Source organism: Ranitomeya imitator, chromosome 3 (assembly GCF_032444005.1).
Source record: "Ranitomeya imitator isolate aRanImi1 chromosome 3, aRanImi1.pri, whole genome shotgun sequence".
In the NCBI taxonomy this organism is placed as follows: domain Eukaryota; kingdom Metazoa; phylum Chordata; class Amphibia; order Anura; family Dendrobatidae; genus Ranitomeya; species Ranitomeya imitator.
The window spans coordinates 696,311,030-696,326,753 of record NC_091284.1 but is presented as its reverse complement, the minus strand read 5'-3'; the positions used below and the strand labels follow the sequence as shown (position 1 = coordinate 696,326,753).

The following is a 15,724-nucleotide window of genomic DNA, read 5'->3' as shown; positions in this document are numbered from 1 at the left end:
CAGTTGCAAGTGTGACCCCGGCCAAATACCTCAGCAAACAGGAGCCGCTGAACCTTTCAAAATCCCAAATAAAACAACTATTTGATTTTGCAGGATTTCCAGCTATTTTACCCACAAAACTGCAAAACCATTATATTCAGCTATGGGATTGTATGGGTCAAACAGGTTTTTCTATTGCAAAATCAAATTGCTTAATAGTAGTGTTGAGCATTCCGATACCGCAAGTATCGGGTATCGGCCGATATTTGCGGTATCGGAATTCCGATACCGAGATCCGATATTTTTGTGATATCGGGTATCGGTATCGAATCAATAGGGATGTGGAAAATAAAGAATTAAAATAAAAAATATTGATATGCTCACCTCTCCGGCGGCCCCTGGACTTCACGCTGCTATCCGGGAGGCTTCTTTGTTTAAAAAGCGCGCCTTTCGGACCTGTGAATGACGTCCCGGCTTCTGATTGGTCGCGTGCCGCCCATGTGACCGGCACGCGACCAATCAGAGGCCGCGACGTCATTCGCAGGTCCTCAATTCCTAGAATTAGCAGTTTTGTGAATGAGAATGACGTCGCGGCTTCTGATTGGCCGCGTGCCGCCCATGTGACCGGCACGTGGCCAATCAGAAGCCGCGACGTCATTCTCATTCACAAAACTGCTAATTCTAGGAATTGAGGACCTGCGAATGACGTCGCGGCCTCTGATTGGTCGCGTGCCGGTCACATGGGCGGCACGCGACCAATCAGAAGCCGGGACGTCATTCACAGGTCCGAAAGGCGCGCTTTTTAAACAAAGAAGCCTCCCGGTTAGCAGTGTGAAGTCCAGGGGCCGCCGGAGAGGTGAGCATATCAATATTTTTTATTTTAATTCTTTATTTTACACATCCCTATGGATCCCAGGGCCTGAAGGAGAGTTTCCTCTCCTTCAGACCCTGGGAACCATGAGAATACCTTCCGATACTTGATGTCCCATTGACTTGTATTGGTATCGGATATCGGTATCGGCGATATCCGATATTTTTCGGGTATCGGCCAATACTATCCGATACCGATACTTTCAAGTATCGGACGGTATCGCTCAACACTACTTAATAGACAATTTGTTAACCACAATTGCATGTGGCCATTGTGCATTGCAGTTGTGATGTGAACCCAACATCTGTCCTTACCCTGAGAACATATTATTAACCCCTTTACCCCCAAGGGTGGTTTGCACGTTATGGACCTGACCAGGGGTGGATTAAGGGTGGCCAGGGCCCCGGGCTGTTCACACACTGTGGGCCCCCCCGGTCATGTGACGGGGGTCATGTGACGGGGGTCATGTGACGGGGGTCATGTGACAGGGGTCATGATATACCCGAACCAGATTATTCCAGAAAAAGGGCCGGGCCCTACTCTACTGTAACCTAGGAAATATTTGTTAAAATCTGCAATACAATTTAGGTATATCTTGACCAATAATATCACATACAAGGAACAAATACCACCGCACCATGACCAGACCACAAATTACAACCACAGTGATCGAATAATAGCACATACAAGGGACAAATACCACCGCACCATTTCCAGACCACATATTACCATACCTCCCAACTTTTGAAGTTGGGAAAGAGGTACAAAGTTTGTGGCGCGCATTGCGCGCCGCAGCAATTTTTAGGACACACCTCTGACCACACCCATTCACTAGTCACACCCATATCCATGTCTCAACCACACCCATTTAGCACTGCTGATCACACTGTTCATAAAGAATAATTATAAAAAAAAAATATGGCCACACAGTGCTCGATACTGCATAATGGCCACACAGTGCTCCATACTGTATAACGACCCCACATGACCACATGATGCTCAATACTGTATAATGGCCACACATGATGTTCAATACTGTATAATGACCCCACATGATGCTCAATACTGTATAATGGCCACACATGATGCTCCATACTGTATAATGGCCACACATGATGCTCCATACTGTATAATGGCCCCACATGATGCTCAATACTGTATAATGGCCACACATGATGCTCAATACTGTATAATGACCCCACATGATGCTCAATACTGTATAATGGCCCCACATAGTAACATAGTTAGTAAGGCCGAAAAAAGACATTTGTCCATCCAGTTCAGCCTATATTCCATCATAATAAATACCCAGATCTACGTCCTTCTACAGAACCTAATAATTGTATGATACAATATTGTTCTGCTCCAGGAAGACATCCAGGCCTCTCTTGAACCCCTCGACTGAGTTCGCCATCACCACCTCCTCAGGCAAGCAATTCCAGATTCTCACTGCCCTAACAGTAAAGAATCCTCTTCTATGTTGGTGGAAAAACCTTCTCTCCTCCAGACGCAAAGAATGCCCCCTTGTGCCCGTCACCTTCCTTGGTATAAACAGATCCTCAGCGAGATATTTGTATTGTCCCCTTATATACTTATACATGGTTATTAGATCGCCCCTCAGTCGTCTTTTTTCTAGACTAAATAATCCTAATTTCGCTAATCTATCTGGGTATTGTAGTTCTCCCATCCCCTTTATTAATTTTGTTGCCCTCCTTTGTACTCTCTCTAGTTCCATTATATCCTTCCTGAGCACCGGTGCCCAAAACTGGACACAGTACTCCATGTGCGGTCTAACTAGGGATTTGTACAGAGGCAGTATAATGCTCTCATCATGTGTATCCAGACCTCTTTTAATGCACCCCATGATCCTGTTTGCCTTGGCAGCTGCTGCCTGGCACTGGCTGCTCCAGGTAAGTTTATCATTAACTGGGATCCCCAAGTCCTTCTCCCTGTCAGATTTACCCAGTGGTTTCCCGTTCAGTGTGTAATGGTGATATTGATTCCCTCTTCCCATGTGTATAACCTTACATTTATCATTGTTAAACCTCATCTGCCACCTTTCAGCCCAAGTTTCCAACTTATCCAGATCCATCTGTAGCAGAACACATGATGCTCAATACTGTATAATGACCCCACATGATGCTCAATACTGTATAATGGCCACACATGATGCTCCATACTGTATAATGGCCACACATGATGCTCCATACTGTATAATGGCCCCACATGATGCTCAATACTGTATAATGACCCCACGTGATGCTCAATACTGTATAAGTGCCCCACATGATGCTCAATACTGTATAATGACCCCACATGATGCTCAATACTGTATAATGGCCCCACATGATGCTCAATACTGTATAATGACCCCACATGATGCTCCATACTGTATAATGGCCGCACATGATGCTCCATACTGTATAGTGACTGCACATGATGCTCCATACTGTATAATGACTGCACATGATGCTCCATACTGTATAATGACCCCACATGATGCTCAATACTGTATAATGGCCCCACATGATGCTCAATACTGTATAATGACCCCACATGATGCTCAATACTGTATAATGGCCCCACATGATGCTCAATACTGTATAATGACCCCACATGATGCTCAATACTGTATAATGGCCACACGATGCTCCATACTGTATAGTGACTGCACATGATGCTCCATACTGTATAATGACCGCACATGATGCTCAATACTGTATAATGGCCACACATGATGCTCCATACTGTATAATGGCCACACATGATTCTCCATACTGTATAATGACCGCACATGATGCTCAATAATACTGTATAATGACCGCACATGATGCTCCATACTGTATATTGGCCGCACATGATAATGGCCACACATAGCTACTCCTACACACGCGGCTGCGCTCCGTAAACTTTGCATACACGGCTCCACTCCGTACACACGGCTCCACTCCATACATCTCATACACACACAGCTCCGCTCCGTACACATTCAGCTCCGCTCCATACACCTCATACACGGCTCTGCTCCATACACCTTATACACACACGGCTCTGCTCCATACACCTCATACACGGCTCTGCTCCATACACCTCATACACGGCTCCGCTCCATACACCTCATACACACACTGCTCCGCTCCATACACATTGCACACACTGCTCCGCATACCTTGCACACACACAGCTCCGCTGCGTACACCTCATACACATACGGCTCCTCTCCATACATCTCGTACACACACGGCACTACTCCGTACACCTCATACACACGTGGCTGTGCTCTGTACACCTCGTACACACGGCTCCGCTCCGTACACCTCGTACACACGCGGCTGTGCTCCGTACACCTCGTACACACGCGGCTGTGCTCCGTACACCTCGTACACATGGCTCTGTACACCTCTTACACACGACTCCGCTCCGTACACCTTGTACATATGTGGCTGTGCTCCGTACACCTTGTACACATGGCTCCGTACATCTCTTACACACGACTCCGCTCCGTACACCTCGTACACACGCGGCTGCGCTCCGTACACCTCGTACACACGCGGCTGCGCTCCGTACACCTCGTACACATGCGGCTGTGCTCCGTACACCTCGTACACACGGCTCCGCTCCGTACACCTCGTACACACGCGGCTGTGCTCCGTACACCTCGTACACATGGCTCCGTACATCTCTTACACACGACTCCGCTCCGTACACCTCGTACACACGACTCTGCTCCATACACCTTGTACACATGTGGCTGTGCTCCGTACACCTTGTACACATGGCTCCGTACATCTCTTACACACGACTCCGCTCCGTACACCTCGTACACACGACTCCGCTCCGTACACATGTGGCTGTGCTCCGTACACCTCGTACACACGACTCCGCTCCGTACACCTTGTACACATGTGGCTGTGCTCCGTACACCTTGTACACATGGCTCCGTACATCTCTTACACACGACTCCGCTCCGTACACCTCGTACACACGCGGCTGCGCTCCGTACACCTCGTACACACGCGGCTGCGCTCCGTACACCTCGTACACACGCGGCTGTGCTCCGTACACCTCGTACACACGCGGCTGTGCTCCGTACACCTCGTACACACGACTCCACTCCGTACACCTTTCACATGCTGCTCCGCTCCGTACACCTCGTACACACGGCTCCGCTCCGTACACCTCGTACACACGGCTCCGCTCCGTACACCTCGTACACACGCGGCAGTGCTCCGTACACCTCGTACACACGGCTCCGCTCTGTACACCTCGTACACATGGCTCCGTACACCTCTTACACACGACTCCGCTCCGTACACCTTGTACACATGCGGCTGTGCTCCGTACACCTTGTACACATGGCTCCGTACACCTCTTACACACGACTCCGCTCCGTACACCTCGTACGCACGCGGCTGCGCTCCGTACACCTCGTACACACGCGGCTGTGCTCCGTACACCTCGTACACACGCGGCTGTGCTCCGTACACCTCGTACACACGCGGCTGTGCTCCGTACACCTCGTACACACGCGGCAGTGCTCCGTACATCTCGTACACACGGCTCCGCTCCGTACACCTCGTACACATGGCTCCGTACACCTCTTACACACGACTCCGCTCCGTACACCTTGTACACATGCGGCTGTGCTCCGTACACCTTGTACACATGGCTCCGTACACCTCTTACACACGACTCCGCTCCGTACACCTCGTACGCACGCGGCTGCGCTCCGTACACCTCGTACACACGCGGCTGTGCTCCGTACACCTCGTACACACGCGGCTGTGCTCCGTACACCTCGTACACACGCGGCTGTGCTCCGTACACCTTGTACACACGACTCCGCTCCGTACACCTTATACACACGCTGCTCTGCTCCGTACACCTCATACACACGACGCGCGGCTGCGCTCCGTACACCTCATGCACACGGCTCCGTACACATCGTACACACACGACTCCGCTCCATACACCTTTCACACGCTGCTCTGATCCATACACCTCGTACACACACGGCTCTGCTACATCCACCCTGTAAACACCTCCTGACATCACACATACGCTGCCTTACCCTCCTCCGGCGCCATGGCAACCAGCAAAGTCCTGTACACGGAGGTCCTCCTCCCGATCATGTGACCCCTGACTCCTCCCATCCTGTGACCTCATCACAGGTCCTGTGCACAGAGCAGCCATTATGTGGTGTGCTGGTGTGCTGCTGTGCAGGCCTGGTGCAGGGACTCGGAGCTCTCGGACCGACTGATACACGCACCTCCCAACCAATGCGGCCCCCTCTCTCTGCCCACCGGGTCCGGGGGCACACAAATGCCGGCGGGCATTCAGACAATTAGTGGAGGGTCAATCTGTGCGGTAGCCCAGGGCCCCCCCAGACCACTGGGCCCTGGGCTACCGCCCATATTGACCCTCTGATAATCCGCCCCTGGACCTGACCAATTTTTACAATTCTGACCACTGTCCCTTTATGAGGTTATAACTCTGGAACGCTTTGCAATTTTCCAACTTTGAATTTTTATGCAATTAAATCACAGAGATATGTCACACAAAATACTTAATAAGTAACATTTCCCACATGTCTACTTTACATCAGCACAATTTTGGAAACAACATTTTTTTTTGTTAGGGAGTTATAAGGGTTAAAATTGACCAGCAATTTCTCATTTTTCCAACACCATTTTATTTTAGGGACCACATCTAATTTGAAGTCATTTTGAGGGGTCTATATGATAGAAAATACCCAAGTGTGACACCATTCTAAAAACTGCACCCCTCAAGGTGCTCAAAACCACATTCAAGAAGTTTATTAACCCTTCAGGTGTTTCACAGGAATTTTTGGAATGTTTAAATAAAAATTAACATTTAACTTTTTTTCACAAAAAATTTACTTCAGCTCCAATTTGTTTTATTTTACCAAGGGCAACAGGAGAAAATGGACCCCAATCGTTGTTGTACAATTCGTCCTGAGTACGGCGATACCCCATGTGTGGAGATAAATCACTGTTTTTGTGTGGCTTTAATAATAAAAGTTTTATTTTTTCCACTTATTCTTTGTTATATATAATTTACAGTTGTATTGTCTATGTGACTTACAGTCAGCATATAGACTTTGCTTTCTTCTAAACATTGAAACCCCCCACAAGTGACACCATTTTGTAAAGTATTCCCCCTAAGGAACTTATCTAGAGGTGTGCTGGGCACTTTCACCCACCAAGTGCTTCACAGAAGTTTATAATGCAGAACCGTAAAAATAAAAAATCATTTTTTTTCACAAAAATTGTATTTTCGCCCCCAATTTTTTATTGTCCCAATGGTAAGAGAAGAAATTGGACCCAATAAGTTGTTGTACAATTTGTTCTGAGTACTCTGATACCCCATATATGGGGGTTAACCACTGTTTGGGCGCATGGGAGAGCTCGGAAGGGAAGGAGCGCCGTTTGACTTTTCAATGCAAAATTGACAGGAATTGAGATGGGACGCCATGTTGCGTTTGGAGAGCCACTGATGTGCCTAAACATTGAAACCCCCACAAGTGACACCATTTTGGAAAGTAGACCACCTAAGGAACTTATCTAGATGTGTGGTGAGCACTTTGACCAACCAAGGGCTTCACAGAAGTTTATAATGCAGAGCCGTAAAAATAAAACAAAAATTTTTTCCCACAAAATTTTTTTTAACCCCCAGTTTTGTATTTTTCTGAGTGTAACAGGAGAAATTGGACCCCAAAAGTTGTTGTCCAATTTATCCTGAGTGCGCTGATACCCCATATGTGGTGGGGAACCACCGTTTGGGCGCATGGGAGGGCTCGGAAGGGAAGGAGCACCATTTGGAATACAGACTTAGATGGAATGGTCTGCAGGCGTCACATTGCGTTTGCAGAGCCCCTAATGTACCTAAACAGTAGAAACCCCCCACAAGTGACCCCATATTGGAAACTAGACCCCCCAAGGAACTTATGTAGATGTGTTGTGAGAACTTTGAGCCCCTAAGTGTTTCACTACAATTTATAACGCAGAGCCGTGAAAATAAAAAAAAAAATTCCCCCAAAATTATTTTTTAGCCCCCAGTTTTGTATTTTTCCGAGGGTAACAGGAGAAATTGGACCCCAAAAGTTGTTGTGCAATTTGTCCTGAGTGCGCTGATACCCTATATGTGGGGGGGAACCACCGTTTGGGTGCATGGGAGGGCTCGGAAGGGAAGGAGCGCCATTTGGAATACAGACTTAGATGGAATGGTCTGCAGGCGTCACATTGCGTTTGCAGAGCCCCTAGTGTACCTAAACAGTAGAAACCCCCCACAAGTGACCCCATATTGGAAATTAGACCTCCCCTGGAACTTATCTAGATGTGTTGTGAGAACTTTGAGCCCCCAAGTGTTTCACTACAGTTTATAACGCAGAGCCGTGAAAATAAAAAAATAAAAATTTTCCCAAAAAATTATTTTTAGCCCCCCAGATTTGTATTTTCCCAAGGGTAACAGGAGAAATTGGAACCCAAAAGTTGTTGTGCAATTTGTCCTGAGTGCGCTGATACCCTATATGTGTGGGGGAACCACCGTTTGGGCGCATGGGAGGGCTCGGAAGGGAAGGAGCGCCATTTGGAATACAGACTTAGAAGTCATTTTGAGGGGTCTATATGATAGAAAGGGTAACAGGAGAAAATGGACCCCAAAAGTTGTTGTCCAATTGTCCTGAGTACGCTGATACCCCATATGTTGGGGTAAACTCCTGTTTGGGCACACGGGAAGGGAAGGAGCACTGTTTTACATTTTCAACGCAGAATTGGCTGGAATTGAGATCGGACGCCATGTCGTGTTTGGAGAGCCCCTGATGTGCCTAAACAGTGGAAACCCCTCAATTATAACTGAAACCCTAATCCAAACACACCACTAACCCTAATCCCAACAGTAACCCTAACCACACCTCTAACCCAGACACACCCCTAACCCTAATCCCAACCCTATTCCCAACCGTAAATGTAATCCAAACCCTAATCCTAACTTTAGCTCCAACCCTAACTGTAGCCTTAACCATAACTGTAGCCTTAACCCTAGCCCTAACCCTAACCCTAACCCTAGCCCTAACCCTAGCCCTAATCCTAACCATAACCCTAGCCCTAACCCTAACCCTAGCCCTAGCCCTAACCCTAACCCTAATGGGAAAATGGAAATAAATACATTTTTTTAATTTTTCCCTAACTAAGGGGGTGATGAAGTGGGGTTTGATTTACTTTTATAGAGAGTTTTTTAGTGGATTTTTATGATTGGCAGCCGTCACACACTGAAAGACGCTTTTTATTGCAAAAAATATTTTTTGCGTTACCACATTTTGAGAGCTATAATTTTTCCATATTTGAGTCCACAGAGTCATGTGAGGTCTTGTTTTTTGCGGGTTGAGTTTACGTTTTTATTGGTAACATTTTTGGGCACGTGACATTTTTTGATCGCTTTTTATTCCGATTTTTGTGAGGCAGAATGACCAAAAACCAGCTATTCATGAATTTCTTTTGGGGGAGGCGTTTATACCGTTCCGGTAAAATTGATAAAGCAGTTTTATTCTTCGGGTCAGTACGATTACAGCGACACCTCATTTATATCATTTTTTTATGTTTTGGCGCTTTTATACGATAAAAACTATTTTATAGAAAAAATAATTATTTTTGCATCGCTTTATTCTGAGGACTATAACTTTTTTATTTTTTTGCTGATGATGCTGTATGGCGGCTCGTTTTTTGCGGGACAAGATGACGCTTTCAGCGGTACCATGGTTATTTATATCCGTCTTTTTGATCGTGTGTTATTCCCCTTTTTGTTTGGCGATATGATAATAAAGCGTTGTTTTTTGCCTCGTTTTTTTTTTTTTTCTTACGGTGTTTAATGAAGGGGTTAACTAGTGGGACAGTTTTATAGGTTGGGTCGTTATGGACGCTGCAATACTAAATATGTGTACTTTTATTGTTGTTTTTTTTATTTAGATAAAGAAATGTATTTATGGGAATAGTATATATATTTTTTTTCTTTATTTAGGAATTTTTTTTTTTTTTTTTTACACATGTGAAAATTTTTTTTTTTTGACTTTTTTACTTTGTCCCGGGGGGAGATCACAGATCATTGATCTGACAGTTTGCACAGCACTCTGTCAGATCAACGATCTGTCTGAGAGCTATGCAGGCTTATCAAGTGCCTGCTCTGAGCAGGCACTTGGTAGGCCACCTCCCTCCCTGCAGGACCCGGATGCCGCGGCCATCTTGGATCCGAGCCTGCTACAGGGAGGGAGGTAAGGAGACCCTTGCAGCAACGCGATCACATCGCGTTGCTGCGGGGGTCTTAGGGAAGCCCGCAGGGAGCCCCCTCCCTGCGCGATGCTTCCCTATACCGCTGGCATCAATCATGATCGCGGTGTGCCGGGGGTTTATGTGCCGGGGGCGGTCCGCGATAGGCAGCTGACACCCGGCCGCGATCGGCCGCGCTCCCCCCGTGAGCGTGGCCGATCGCCCTGGACGTACTATTCTGTCCTTGGGAATTTAGGCCCACCCCACATGGACGGAATGGTACATCCAATGGCAGAAAGGGGGTTAAAGGTGGCTGATAAATCGATCTATCCATTGGCTTAATCAGTGAGATAGGTGATTATTATCATGATTAGGGCAGGTGCAGATAAGCAAATTTTGGGTCCGAGTACAATCTGATAAAATATTGGATCTCACTTGGACCAATGTTAGTCTACGGGGACGTGCACATGTCAGAGGAAAAAAATCGTTGCATGCCAAAATTTTATCCAATATTCAGATCGCAAGATAATGAGTGTGTGGAAAGCATCGGACTGCGCTTGGATGACATCTGAGTGCAGTTTGATTTCCACAGACTGTAAGAATGGAGAAGATGGGGACATTTTTTTCTCCATCTTCTCCTCATTCGAAAGAATCGGATCACACTATGATCTCACTCTGTTCATTCTCTGATTAGAGTTTGATCAGACTGTGATTTGCATACTAGACCCGATTCTCTTGGGTGAGAGAACCTTCAGCCGTTTGCACCTGCCACTAAATTACAACTGCACAGGTTATGAAGGTAACCTGGGAATTATAGAATTTGCATGAAAGTTACTTTTAAAACATCTTAATAAAATCTCAATGTTGTAAAATCCTCTTTTATTTTAGTAATATCACATAATTAATCATCGCTCTCTTCTCTTCTTCATAGAACAGTTTATGTTACTGATTACATGAGTCTGGTGACATGCAATCTAGCATTTCGATTGAGTAAGCTGGAAGATTTCTGCATTGCATTACATCACTCTGGAATCTTGTCCAGTCTCTTTCTCCAGGCTCTCCAGGTTGACCTATGAGCCTTGATTATATCAAGACATTGTGTGGACCTGGACACGGTGCACTCGTGGCTGTCATCCAAACAAGGCATGATTACTATTAACTCTTTAACCTTTCATTTGTCATTGTAAATACCATAATAACTGTCTCATATTAAAAAAGTATTTAAAAATTTATTACATTTTAAAATGTTTAAATTGGGACTGACCTGTTGAACTGCTGGCCATGAAAAGTATTTTCACTGTAGGAAAAATATATTACTACATGCCAGCCCAAAAATATGAATGGCCTACCATGGATGGGCCAGGTCGCAGAGGTAATTCTTCATCCCTGTGAGATCCTCGCGATGTAAAGGGGTATGCATCTCTAAAGAACTATGGAATATGATTGTGTTGTATAAGTAAAATAAATACGTTTATAACTATGTGTGGCCTGTTAAATCTATTAGTGGACATTTTTCATTTTTGTAAATTGTTGGCTTAAAAGGGTGTTCCATGAAGAGGAATTTAACCTTTGTAGTTACATCTCCAACATAGTAATTAAAGAGAACCTGACATCTGATACATGCTGTCCAATCTGTGGGATGCATGTACAGTGGGGCAAAAAAGTATTTAGTCAGTCAGCAATAGTGCAAGTTCCACCACTTAAAAAGATGAGAGGTGTCTGTAATTTACATCATAGGTAGACCTCAACTATGGGAGACAAACTGAGAAAAAAAAAATCCAGAAAATCACATTGTCTTTTTTTTAACATTTTATTTGCATATTATGGTGGAAAATAAGTATTTGGTCAGAAACAAAATTTCTTCTCAATACTTTGTAATATATCCTTTGTTGGCAATGACAGAGGTCAAACGTTTTCTGTAAGTCTTCACAAGGTTGCCACACACTGTTGTTGGTATGTTGGCCCATTCCTCCATGCAGATCTCCTCTAGAGCAGTGATGTTTTTGGCTTTTCGCTTGGCAACACGGACTTTCAACTCCCTCCAAAGGTTTTCTATAGGGTTGAGATCTGGAGACTGGCTAGGCCACTCCAGGACCTTGAAATGCTTCTTACGAAGCCACTCCTTCGTTGCCCTGGCGGTGTGCTTTGGATCATTGTCATGTTGAAAGACCCAGCCACGTTTCATCTTCAATGCCCTTGCTGATGGAAGGAGGTTTGCACTCAAAATCTCACGATACATGGCCCCATTCATTCTTTCATGTACCCGGATCAGTCGTCCTGGCCCCTTTGCAGAGAAACAGCCCCAAAGCATGATGTTTCCACCACCATGCTTTACAGTAGGTATGGTGTTTGATGGATGCAACTCAGTATTCTTTTTCCTCCAAACACGACAAGTTGTGTTTCTACCAAACAGTTCCAGTTTGGTTTCATCAGACCATAGGACATTCTCCCAAAACTCCTCTGGATCATCCAAATGCTCTCTAGCAAACTTCAGATGGGCCCGGACATGTACTGGCTTAAGCAGTGGGACACGTCTGGCACTGCAGGACCTGAGTCCATGGTGGCGTAGTGTGTTACTTATGGTAGGCATTGTTACATTGGTCCCAGCTCTCTGCAGTTCATTCACTAGGTCCCCCCGCGTGGTTCTGGGATTTTTGCTCACCGTTCTTGTGATCATTCTGACCCCACGGGGTGGGATTTTGCGTGGAGCCCCAGATCGAGGGAGATTATCAGTGGTCTTGTATGTCTTCCATTTTCTAATTATTGCTCCCACTGTTGATTTCTTCACTCCAAGCTGGTTGGCAACTGCAGATTCAGTCTTCCCAGCCTGGTGCAGGGCTACAATTTTGTTTCTGGTGTCCTTTGACAGCTCTTTGGTCTTCACCATAGTGGAGTTTGGAGTCAGACTGTTTGAGGGTGTGCACAGGTGTCTTTTTATACTGATAACAAGTTTAAACAGGTGCCATTACTACAGGTAATGAGTGGAGGAAAGAGGAGACTCTTAAAGAAGAAGTTACAGGTCTGTGAGAGCCAGAAATCTTGATTGTTTGTTTCTGACCAAATACTTATTTTCCACCATAATATGCAAAAAAACTGTTAAAAAAACAGACAATGAGATTTTCTGGATTTTTTTTTCTCAGTTTGTCTCCCATAGTTGAGGTCTACCTATGATGTAAATTACAGACGCCTCTCATCTTTTTAAGTGGTGGAACTTGCACTATTGCTGACTGACTAAATACTTTTTTGCCCCACTGTATCAGACACTGGCTGCGTGATTCCAACCATACCTGGGTGAAATCGCACAGCCAATGTCTGATATATGCTGGCCATGAATTAGGCAGCATGTATCAAATGTTAGGTTCTCTTTAACTTAGGTTTACTTTCCCTAATTAATAATATTTTCTGGATGTTGAAAGTGTTTTCTCAAAAGAATTTTCATCACCTATCCATGAAAAAAATTAGTAGTATCCAGCCGTAGTCAAGTACGGTCAGATCATCTGTATTGGTGATCAGTGGAAATCAGTAGACAATGCAGTATCACACATCTTGTTTTCAGAGTTCAGTTAAGGTTCAATATAAGTTTCAAAAACCTGACCGGCACATCCAAACATAGACTCAGTGTGAACAGGTGCTGAACCTAGAGTCGCCAACTCGTATATAGTTAAGTAAATAAGGCAGCACACTGCAGCGCTAGAACATACAAACTTGAAATACGAAATTTTAACTGCATTACTGCACTAGAAATATGAAAAATGAGAGCTTTTAGCACATAAAAATGGCCAATTTTATGTGTACCTGGTAGCCCCGTTACGGCATCTCTCTTATACCAGGTCCTAAACTTACCTTACCTCGCTGAGAATAAACGTCTTCATCTGAATGGGTACATGTGAAAACCTCTTACTAGATGTCATGATATGTACTTTTGCCCTGTCCTGTATTTGAATAATACACCATTTGATGTATGTAACTGTTCTCTGGTTTCTATTAGCTGTAATTTATGTATTGTCTTGTGCAGGGAGTTCACCTGTAACAATATGTCTCCTTCCCCCAATACTTGCAGCCCTAAACTCTAATGTAATTAAGCTTTGTCAACATCACTAGTGGAGGAATAGCCATTCTTCCTCACAGCAGGTGGCTAGTCAAATGTACATATTACATAGACTGCCTGGAGCCCACCAGTCTAGAATCTTCTGGTGGACCCAACCATCGAATAGAAGGTGTGACCCTACCCCCCTTCATGGGCGGATCCCAGGAGCTCAGACAATCCATTCTTATTTAGAGATCAGATGTGAGTTGATCCTTGAAGGAGAAGGAGTGGGGATTCTTAGCTGAGGCAAGACCCCATGTCCATCTGTGACTGCGGAAGCGAACGGGGCGAGACTTGAGCTGAGGACATATCTCGTCATTCGTGGGATTGTTTTGGGATCGCTTGGACTCGTGTGGACTATTGCTTTGTTAGCTGGCACAAGGATTATCGGGAGGTGCCCCCGAATCTGTTCCGTTGGACTAATTGTGGACTCTGTAGATCTACCTGCATGTGTTGTTCCAGCGTTCTTGATAATAAATCTGTGGAATCATCCCTCGGCCTGTTGTCCCTTCTTGCTCTGCCGTACACCCCGTCACAAACTGGTGGCAAGCAGTGGGATCAGAGCAGAAGGAATGGAGGACAATGGCCCAACATCGGGAACCAACACCGCAGAGTACAAGAACTGGACTTTGGGGAGCCTACAATCAAAGGCCCGTGAAGTAGGAGTCCGTTTTAAGGGACTCTCCAAGGAGCAGCTTATTGAGGCTTTGGAAGGAGTTTGCCTGCAAGATGACGCTGAGGAAGGACCCTCACAGCAAATGGAGGAAAGAAGGCAGCCGGAGGTAAATACCCAAAAAAGTCAGTGGGTTGTGTGGTACGAGGAGGAGTTGGCATTGCTGGGAGAAGAGGCCACCATAGACTATAAGATGGAGGCCATTCACAGAGCTCAGGAGAGGGAGAGGGAGGCCATTCACAGAGCCGAGGAGAGGGAGGCCATTCACAGAGCCGAGGAGAGGGAGGCCATTCACAGAGCCGAGGACAGAGCTCAGGAGATGGCATTGCTGGAGAGGCAGATCGCTTTGGAAGCAGCTAGAAGCTCCAGACAGACTCTAACCCCAGCACCCACCATGAGGGAACTCCCCAGAGTGTCCCGCAAAGACTTCAAGCCCTTTAATGAGGCTGCAGGCAACATTGAGGGCTTCTTCCAGGACTTTGAGCATCAGTGTCGATTAATGGAAGTCCCGGAAAGGGACCGAGTCCGACATCTGCCTCTTAGAGGGTGGAGCTGCCGCAGCCTATAGAGCTATGGACCCTCAGGGGAACTGTGAGTATGCGGAGATTAAACGGACTATTCTAGAACATTATGCTGTTACCCCAGACACTTACAGGACTCAGTTCCATACTTTAGCCTGTGATGAGGAAGTGTCTTTCAAGATGTATGCCCACAGACTCAAACAAATATGTCATCGCTGGCTGGAGGCAGATGAGGCCTTAACCTGGGAGACCTTCCTCCAGGTTATCCTAAAAGAGCAGTTTTACTTCAAGTGCCCTGCTGAGATCCGGGAA

The 15,724-nt window shown here is 45.8% G+C and overlaps 1 long non-coding RNA gene across 1 annotated transcript in view; it reads left to right on the top strand.

Annotated features, from left to right (window-relative positions):
* Positions 1-11,335, top strand: part of LOC138672277 (uncharacterized) — a 377,605-nt gene extending 366,270 nt beyond the window's left edge. Inside the window, exon 3 of the long non-coding RNA XR_011319687.1 lies at positions 11,063-11,335. This is a non-coding gene — a long non-coding RNA (uncharacterized lncRNA). The remainder of the gene's footprint in view (positions 1-11,062) is intronic.
* Positions 11,336-15,724: the final 4,389 nt, after the last annotated feature.